This window comes from Hemicordylus capensis, chromosome 5, assembly GCF_027244095.1.
Source record: "Hemicordylus capensis ecotype Gifberg chromosome 5, rHemCap1.1.pri, whole genome shotgun sequence".
Lineage (NCBI taxonomy): Eukaryota > Metazoa > Chordata > Lepidosauria > Squamata > Cordylidae > Hemicordylus > Hemicordylus capensis.
This window is the reverse complement of record NC_069661.1, coordinates 49,717,535-49,728,076: the sequence shown is the minus strand read 5'-3', so window position 1 is coordinate 49,728,076 and position 10,542 is coordinate 49,717,535. Positions and strand designations below refer to the sequence as shown.

The window sequence follows — 10,542 nt, the reverse complement described above, 5'->3', positions numbered from 1 at the left end:
CAGCTATTGGCCACTGTGGCTGGGGATTCTGGGAGTTGCAGTCCAAAAACAGCTCGGCGGGGGTTGGGGGGGCTAAGTTGAGCAGGCCAGGTCTACACTGACTGGCAGCAACTCTCCAAGGTTTCAGGCAGGAAATTATTTGGCATAGTGTGACAGGAGGACACACTGGCCCTGAAAAAAGCAAAACACCATTTCATTGCCCTCTTTAAGCATTTGCAGGTAGGCTCTGTTGAAATCAATGGAACTTCCTTCCAAGTAAATGCATCCATTATCATTTGGGTGTTTGTACAATATTTGAGAGTGACTGGATTTGCTTCTAAACAAAACACGTTGATTTACTCATACAGGAAGCATTCATTGTTTGGGCCTCATCCCAAACAAAGGGAATTAATGTAACACAATTATATACCTAAGACAAGGCATTCAGGATTTCCATACCCTTACAATTAGCATATTTTGAAAAATTAGTTTCAAAGTGAGTACAGGACAGTCTTACCATGTGGCTGCTATGTATGATCTCTTCAAACAGTTCCTGCGGAGAAAATATATAATTCTTTTGCTTATTAATTTGTGTAGCAGCAGCCAATTCAGTTCAGACATTTAGCATACTGGAGCCAAATTATTTATTCCATACCATGTGATTGAAGGCTAAACTACACATTACATAAAGCCTGGTATTAGGCCTACAGCCTTTTTTTTTAAGCAAATAGCAGTAAATAGCCATGGGGATGATCTGGAACAGGATCATGGTATGGGGGTGGGGACTTAAGCTACTTTATTTAATGTTTTAATGGCATTTATATTCTGCTCTTCCTCAAAGGAACCCAGGGTAGTGTACATGGTTATGTTTATCTTCAAAACAACCCTGAGAGGTAGCTTAGGCTGAGAGATGTGAACATAGGAACATACAAAACTGCCTTACACAGAGTCAGACCATCGGTCCATCTAGCTTCGTATTGTCTACATAGACTGGCAGTGGCTTTTCCAAGGTTGCAGGCAGGAGTGCCTGGCCCAGAGTCACCCAGGGAGTTGCATGACAACAAGGATTTGAACACTGACCTCCCCAGTTCTAATCCAGTGCTCTAACCACTACAGCATGCTGGCTTTACTCCCCACTATGGTCCCCCATAGCTATTTTTCCCAAGAAGAAATTTTCCATTGACACCAATGGGAATTTGATCCATCCAAATCAAGACTGTGGCAGGGGCAAAGGGTTAAAGCCCTCCCCCACTTCACTCCCAGTCTGGAGGGGGTCCCTCATGGCTGCTATTTACAATTCCAACTCAGTCCCTATAATCCCACCCCACTTACTTTGCTGAATGCTTCTTATCTCAGGACATTTCAGACAGTTAATACAATGGGGTTTTTTTTAAGTTGTCAAAAATACTGACGCACTGTCCTATACTCTTCAAGGTGTTCTGAACTTAGAATATTTGAATTGGGAGGCACCTTGGAGGTCTCCTAATCCAGACCCCTGCTCAGTGTGGGAAACTGCTATGGCATTCCTGACAGATGCCTGTCCAGACTGTCTGAAAACCTCCAGCAAAGGGGAACCTGCTTCTGCGTGAGGCAGACTGTCCCACTGATGCAACAGCTCTTACAATCAGGAAATTCCTAGGAAATTATGAAAGTTTAGCCTGAATCTGCTTCCTTGTACAAGATAACTTTGTTACTTTTGGGGGTTCCATTCCTCGCCTACTACCACGAGTAACGGAACCACGAGTAATGAGGCATTGCAGCTATGGGAAAGAGGGGTTAGGTCCCAGGGCAGAGGGAAAACGACAAAAAAAAAAAAAAAACTGGCAAAAACCAGTCAAAAAATAGCATGCTCTGCAAGGTCTGCATATGTACAAGAATCCCACCCTCCATGTGCCCAGAAATGCCCCCGAAAGGATGAAATGCCCCCCACACTGCGAAAAATCAAACAGAGAAGTCTGGTGGAGTTTTTCCCCTCAGAAATGAGCCACAAAATGGCTCCTTTAGACAAAGTGTTGGGCAGAAGTTGCCTATGTGGTCACTTCCAGCCGTCTAGGGACCACGGATATGTGGGTTTTACCCATTCATATCCATGGATACTGGAAACGCCCCATGGATGCGCAGAACCACAAATAGCTGTTCCAGGAATTTCAATACATGGGCTCTAGTCTTACCCTCAGGTGAACAAGTCCACTCTTCCTTCATGGGAACAGAGAACAAGTCCACTCTTCCTTCATGGGACAGCCCTTCAGCTATAAACATATGAGGCTGCCTTCTACTAAGCCAGGTCGTTGGTTCATCCAGCACAGCACATGGTCTACTTTGAGTAGCAGTTGCTGTCCATGATCTCATGAAGAATGTTGTCTTTGCTGCAATTTACTGCTTCTTCAGAACGGTCTTCAAAATGAAGCATTCATACTTTAAACGACAGATCCTGGCTTTTTTCCTGCCGATTAGACCTCCAATGCATCACATAATAGCCAGAAAAAAGATTGTACCTACTTTTTTCTGTGATGCATTGGAGGTCTAATCAGCAGGAAAAAAGTCAGGATGTGTTGGTCATTTAAAGTATGAATGATCCATTGTGAAGACAATTCTGAAGAAACAAAAAATCGCAGTGAAGAAAACTCCCCTGAGTCCTTCCTGCCCTTTCTACTTGGGACTTTTTCCGCAGGAGATGGCAGGGACCGAACCTGCGACCTTCTGCATGCAAAGCACATGCCATTGAGTGAAAGCTCCCTCCTCCTGTGAGAGCTATCAGATTCAGACTTTTGATTCTATCAGCAAAATTAGATATGTTTTAATTGTGTTTTAATAGTTTTAACTTTTTAAATTTTAATTGTTGAAATATGTTAATCTTTTTTATTGGTTGTTTTTATTGTTTTGTAAACCACCGAGAGAACTTGCATTTTGGGCGGTATAAAAATATGCTAAATAAATAAATAAACAAACAAACAAACAAACCATATTTTCATTAAGTAAAATAACAGAATATACATTAGAGTCACATCTCCTCCTCAGCTTTCATAACGGACTTTAGAAGGCAAGTAAAAACATGGTTTTTTACCCAGACTTAAAGCTGAGTGCTGTGTTCTGTGCTGCTGCTGTGCATATTGTTGTGTTTTATTGTGCATATGTTTTTAACTTTAATAGATTTGCACAATTTTCGATACTGAAAGTTTGTATTTGTATTGTTTTAAGTGTTGCATATATTTGTATTGTTTTAAAGATACTGTAAACCACCTTGGAATTATTTTAATGAAAGGTGGTATACAAATCTGACAAGAAAATAAGTAAGTAAATAAATAAATAAATATAAAGTGCAGGATATCTGAAGCTTTCACATACACTCCAAGCAGTATACCCTCTAACAGTAAATCCCAGATGTTGTGGACTACCATAATCCCCAGCCAAAAGCCATTGTAGCAGGGAATGCTGGGAATTGTAGTCAACTACATCTGGAAATCCCTGTTAGAGGGAACACTGATTCCAAGTGCAAGCTTACTTTCTCTGTACATGCTGGTGCAGGCTTCCACGCTATTTCCTGGCACGCATGGTCTTACGTTCTGTAACATCCCAAGCAGGAACTTTATGTGATTTTTGCAGCACCACTTTCTGGCCAGCTCTTGCATGCTAACAAGAATTCATCCTTTTTCGTTACCACTTTGGTGGTGACTGGAAAAAGGAGCAGAATGCAAAAGCTGGCTGCCAGGTGGTGTTGCAGGTGGTGTAACAGAGCCAGCGTGGTGTAGTGGTTAGAGTGCTGGACTAGGACCAGGGAGACCCGTGTTCAAATCCCCATTCAGCCAGGATACTTGCTGGGTGACTCTGGGCCAATCATTTCTCTGTCAGCCTAACCAACTTCACAGGGTTGTTGTGAGGAGAAACTTAAGTATGTAGTACACTGCTCGGGGCTCCTTGGAGGAAAAGCACGATATAAAATGTAAAAACAAAACAAAACAAAAACAAAACTTGTGCAATGTCCTTGCTGCACACTTTCTTGCTGTATGACAAGACTAAGAGATATATAACAGTCCCCAAATAAGCCTATTGCTTTATTTATTTATTTATTTATTTATTTAATGTTTATACCACCCAAAATGCAAGCTCTCTCTGGGCAGTTTACAAGACAATAAAAACAACCAATAAAAAGATTAACACATTTCAACAAATCTAAAATGTTAAAATTATTAAAACAAAATTAAAACAGTATCTAATTAATAGCCTGGGTGAACAAATGCATCTTGACTGCCTTTTTAAAAGTTGGAAGAGATGGGGAGACTCTTATTTCAGCAGGAAGTGTATTCCAAAGCCTCAGGGCAGCAATGGAGAAGGCCTGTCCCCGAGTAGCCACCAGACGAGCTTGTGGCAACTGCAGATGAACCTCTCCAGATGATCTCAATGGGCGGTGTTCATAGCAAAGAAGGTGTTCTCTTAAATACCCAGGGCCCAAGCTGTTGAGGGCTTTATAGGTTATAACCAAAACCTTGTACTTTGCCCAGAAACTTATCAGCAGTCAGTGTAGATCTTTTAAAATAGGAGTGATATGGTCTCTCCGAGATGACTCAGAGACCAAATTGGCTGCCGCATTCTGGACTAACTGCAGTTTCCGGACTACGTACAAAGGCAGTCCCACATAGAGCACATTGCAGTAGTCAAGTCTGGAGGTGACCAGCAGATGTACTGCTGTTCTGAGGTAATTTATCTCAAGAAATGAACGCAGCTGGCGTATCAGCCAAAGCTGATAAAAGGCACCTCTGGCCACTGCCTCAACCTGGGATACCAGGGAGAGTTTTGTGTCCAGAAGCACCCCCAGACTGCAAATTTGGATATTTGTTTGATATTTTCCACTAAGACAGAGCACGGAGGGCTCAATTCACATGAATCATTTGGCATGTTTTGTCCAATCATAAAGTTTTGTGTTTGTGTGAATTGAACAATCTCATGACACTTTTAATGAAGAATTCTACTGCACAACAACCAGCAATGAAACTAATACAGAATTTCTTAAATGCAGCCATCAAGGTACTGATGCCCTACATTATTATTTATGATGTTGTTGTTACTATTATTTCAAATATTATATACCAGTTTCCAACAAAAAAGGTCTCAAAGCAGTTTACATTGCAAAAGGAAGGAGAAGATGTTTGGCTGTCCCCAAAAGGCCCACAATCTAAAAAGAAAGCAAGGGAGACACCAGCAGAGGCCATTGGGAGGGATGCGCTGCAGCTGAACATAATCTTCTATATTTAATTTGCTTACAGAGGGATGTCGAGACGTGTCTGCTTCTGGATGCCTGCTGGAACTCTCCCGAGGTCCTGCAAGAGTTCCAACCATTGCCTTGGGAAGGAATGGGCAGGAGCAGGAACATTGCCTGGGGTGGGAGGGTAATGGGCAGTGAGGCGCCCATTGGAGGCCAGGGAGGGAGGGGAACGGGTGGCAAGGTGGTGAGACAAAAAAAGCAAGGGCAGCGAGACAAAAAGGAGCGTAGAGGAGGCAGCGGGTGGCTGAGCTGCGCTGACAAGAGGATCCTGGCTGGGTGGGTGGTGGCGGGGGCGGGCTCCCGAAAATGGCCAGACGGAGGCTGGCAGAGCAACTGGGGCTGTTGTGGCGGGCATGGGGGCTGGGAGGGGGGAGAACAGCAGAGGAGAGAATGGGGAACGGACTGGGGTGGAAGGGAGGGGGGAAACTGCGCAGCTGCTGTGCTCCGGGTCTGCTAGTAGGGATGGTTGCTCTCCCACTGCTAAATATAAGGTGTCATCCTTACTCAGGGGCCATGCTAATCTTCTCTGTATAGTTCCAATGTTAGAATATGTGCTGCCAAGGTCAGCACACTAAATAGAAGGTGATCCACTCTTTGTCCAGTTAGCAGGGATAAGCATTGACCTGTATTGGTGGGAGTATCTTGTAGCTGCACCTACAGCCCCCATATATATCCTATGGATACAGCTAAGGAACATAAAGACTACTTTGAGAAGCATTGTATTCGCCTGTATTTTAGTTCCATAAACAATATGTTCACCTGAATTCCTGGGCATGGAAATACAATTACCTGCTCTCTTTGTTTATGCCAACAAATGATGAAACATGCTAAACAGGCCATGTGAGTGCATTAGCCTCAGGTTTGGAGAGCAGGGAGGCAGGGAATGAAGACAAAACTGCCAGGTGCTGCAATCCCAGCTGGGGAACCAGCTCTGAAGCACTGCACCGGATGTTTCTGGAACTTGGCCATGCCCCCTTTGTGTGAGAAGGGCCACGAGTGGGCTAGTGGACGTTGGGGTGCTAAAGTTGTCTATGAAATTAGTACTTCTCTAGCTGTTTGCATCCAGAACAGTGTGCAACCATCAGAGGAAAACTGTCCATTGGGTTATGTGGCAACTGCAAGGCATACTACAATTTGCTGCGCCTACTGTTGATTGTCTGAGGTACTTCATGTATTAATTGCATATCTATATCTTTATCTATATCTATATACCAAGATAAGAGTACTGGTGACTTCTTCTTTTTTTACAATTTTTTTTTTACTTTTCATAGTAACTAAAATTGTGAAAATCAATGCTTAGAAGGCTAAGAAGATTGCTCCAACAACCTAAATATAGCCCAGGTCAGGATGGGTGGATATCTCATCTGAGTGATCACGTTTTGCAATGCTGAAAAAGTTCATTAAGCATTAGTCACTTTACCATAGATAAGCACAGTGAGAACCTTGGATAAAAGATGCAACACACTATTAACATTACTTCATCACTTAGAAATTCACTTTATGTGGTTTTGCCAATTGAAGCCACCCATTGCTAGCTGAAATCAACAAATTGCTGGACTTTGAAATGGGCTACATGGTATGACATCATCTGCTTCTTTGGCCCATTTCAAAAAGTTAATGTGATTGTTGTAGGCTTGTCAAGGAACTTAAAAAACAAAACAGTGCTCATGTACAGTCATGATGTATTAATATAGCTATTGACTTTCTCTCCAAAAGATTCCACATGGAGTGGCTTCCACACGGAGTAATGGTGGTGGTTGTTGAACAGAATACCATACAGCATACCATACAGCAATACCATCAGCATACCATACAGCAATTGCCTACAATTCCCAAAATTGGTGACCTCTCTACATGGCAGTCCAAGGTCTTAAAAGAGGCTAGCGTGAATGGCCCAGTCAACATAAAAGGATATTGCACAACATCCACATAACTGAACATCATTTTGTGAATACTGCTCAGAAGATACTTCTATAGTGCTTCCTAGATTTCTGATTTAGCATTAAAGCATGGAGCCAACAACATGAAATACTCCTCAATGGTTCAACCATGTTCTATTTCAGGGCTACACAACTTCGCTTTCTAGCTGTTGTTGGACTACAACTCCCATCATCTCTATTGGCTACTGTGGCTGGGGCTGATGGGACCTGTAGTTCAACAATAGCTGGAGGACTGGAGTTGTGCAGCCCTGTTCTATCTCAGTCAAAGGAAAATTGTGTTTCTTTTACATGTACAGTCTCTAAACTCAGTGAGAGCAAAAATGTACCATATTAGTGTAAATTCAGTATTTGCTAAGAGTGGGGGAAAAACACGTTCCTTTCCAGGGGCGTAGCAAGGTTGGAGTGGGCCCAGAGACAAGAATTTAAAATGGCACCCCCTTCACTGAAGCTCAGGTCATGAAGTAAAGAAATCTTAAATGTGGCTGAATAGTGGTAACAAAAAGCGTATATAGATATAGATATAGAGATAGAGATAGATATAGATAGATATAGATATATACACATACCTACCTATGTGCCACAATAGAATGATGCAAGTCATTTAATGATACTAGAGAAAGACATGCTGTTCTGGTAGCGCCAGGTCTTAACACCCACATCAGTTTTGGAGGATGAATACAACTGAAGTAAGCCCAGGCAGGTGTGCAGCTGGGAGAGTCAGTCATGCGACTTGCCTCTGGGCCCCCCCAAGGCAATGGGCTCCAGACAACTGTCTCCCCTTGCCCTATTATAGTTACGCCCCTGTTCCTCCCAAACCTAGTTCTGTGCATGTCTTAATTGGTCCAGGAGAGACAGGCCTGACCTAGTATTTCCCCATGTCCAGCACCCCCCCACCGCAGGCCTTACCAGCTCCAACATTCCCTCAGCAGGCCTGGCCAGAAAGGCCCCAGGTGGGGCAGGCGGCCAGGCAGAGCAGCCTGACAAGCTGCCAGCCAAGACACTGCAAGACCAAGGAGCTGGGCTAGAGGGGCCAGGGGAAGGGCAGGGATGAGTGAGGGAGGAGGCAGCAGCAGACAGAGGCACAGCCGAGGGGGATAATGGTAAGAACAGCCTGATATGGCAGGGCGGAGGTCCGATTCGTGGGGGCGTGGGATGCATCAGTTGCCAGGAGGGATTTAAGGCAGGTTCGGCCAGTGATGAGGGGCAGTTGGAGGGTGAGTGGTGGAGGCCTCTGGATAGGGGTGTGCAATTCGGATTTTCGGGTGATTTGGCTCGGACCCGAGCCGAATCACCCCCGTTCTGTTTTGTGCCCGAATCTGGGTCACCCGAATCACCCTTGATTCGGTTCGGATTCGGATTTAATCCGAATCCGAATCGATTCGGGGGGGTAAAAAGGGGCCCAGGGGCAAAATTTTGGGATGGGGTGGTAGTGCCCAATGGGTAGAGTCTACCACCCCAATTTCAGGGGGATTGGGCAAAGTCCTGATTTTTTGTGAATTTTTAAAGTTTTAGTGACTTTGGGGCAGTTCGGGGGCATAGCATGGGATTTGGGCAAAAGGAGTGGGGTGGGGTGGTAGCGCCTAATGAGTGCAGGCTACCACCCCAATTTCAGGGGGATTGGGCAAAGGGCTGATTTTTGGTAAATTTCTGAAAATTTCATGTCTTTGGGGCAGATTGGGGCATATTGGGGCAGAAAGTGGGGGATGGGGCAGAATAGTGGGGTGGGGTGGTAGTGCCTAATGGGTGCAGGCTACCACCCCAATTTCAGGGGGTTTGGACAAAGGGGTGATTTTTTGAGAATTTTTGAAGTTTTGGTGACTTTGGGGCAGTTTGGGGGCAGAAAGTGGATCTGCCCCAAAAGAGTGGGGTGGGGTGGTAGTGCCTCATGGGTGGAGGCTACCACACCAATTTCAGGGGGATTGGGCAGAGGGCTGATTTTTTGAGAATTTTTGAAGTTTGGGTGTCTTTGGGGCAGATTGGGGGCAGAAAGTGGATCTGCCCCAAAGGAGTGGGGTGGGCTGGTAGATAGTGCCTGATGGCTGGAGGCTACCACCCATCCCCAATTTAAGAGTGATTGGGCAGAGGGGTGAATTATGGTGAATTTATTTGTATGAGGTTTGTCTTCATAAGGTGAAGTGTGCTAAAGTGATTACTTCCTCATATTATTCATAGTAAAGGAAAGTGTGAAAAAGTGAAAGTGGGGTCATGAGAGTTGTTTAATTGGAAAAAATCTCATTTGCTATGATAGAATGAGAATTCACACCTCAGAAAAAACTTCTGAGGTGTGAATTCTCATTCTATCATAGCAAATGAGATTTTTTTCAATTAAACAACTCTCATGACCCCACTTTCACTTTTTCACACTTTCCTTTACTATGAATAATATGAGGAAGTAATCAATTTAGCACACTTCACCTTATGAAGACAAACCTCATAAAAATAAATTCACCAAAATTCACCCCCTGCCCAATCACTCTTAAATTGGGGATGGGTGGTAGCCTCCACCCATTAGACACTATCTAGCAGCCCACCCCACTCCTTTGGGGCAGATCCACTTTCTGCCCCCAATCTGCCCCAAAGACACCCAAACTTCAAAAATTCTCAAAAAATCAGCCCTTTGTCCAAACCCCCTGAAATTGGTGTGGTAGCCTCCACCCATGAGGCACTACCACCCCACCCCACTATTCTGCCCCATCCCCCACTTTCTGCCCCAATATGCCCCAATCTGCCCCAAAGACATGAAATTTTCAGAAATTTACCAAAAATCAGGACTTTGCCCAATCCCCCTGAAATTGGGGTGGTAGCCTGCACTCATTAGGCGCTACCACCCCACCCCACTCCTTTTGCCCAAATCCCATGCTATGCCCCCGAACTGCCCCAAAGTCACTAAAACTTTAAAAAATCGCCAAAAATCAACCATGAACCGAATCACCCGAATTTTTTTTGCCCGAAATTCGGGTGATTCGGCTCGTGTCCGAAAAAATTCGGGGGACATCGGGGGTGATTCGGTTCAGTCCCGAATCACCCGAAATTGTTTGTTTCGGGCACAGATCGTTCTGTGCCCGAAATTTTTTGCACATCCCTACCTCTGGAGAGAGACAGCCACAGTGGCCCCAAGGAGCCTGGAGGAGGAGGACTCAGGTGAACCAAACCCCCTCCCACCAAAGACTCTGAAGCCCTGCTTGGGGGAGGTGAGAAGGAGAAGTAAACAAGAGAATAGCCGTGGAGGGACCAGGGTCGTGACACCCCATCATATTGCAATCACAATCAGTGTAACACAGGTGGTTGTACTATAGGGTTGGCTTGTTTCCCACCCCACTTCTGACACCAGTGTTACAGGCTCTCTTCTTCTCTGAGCAATGA

At 44.6% G+C, this 10,542-nt stretch overlaps 1 non-coding gene across 1 annotated transcript; it reads right to left on the bottom strand.

Moving 5' to 3' along the window:
* Positions 1-5,701: 5,701 nt before the first annotated feature.
* LOC128328649 (U6 spliceosomal RNA) lies at positions 5,702-5,809 on the bottom strand. Its single transcript, XR_008309357.1, has one exon. It is a non-coding gene; the product is annotated as a U6 spliceosomal RNA (small nuclear RNA).
* Positions 5,810-10,542: the final 4,733 nt, after the last annotated feature.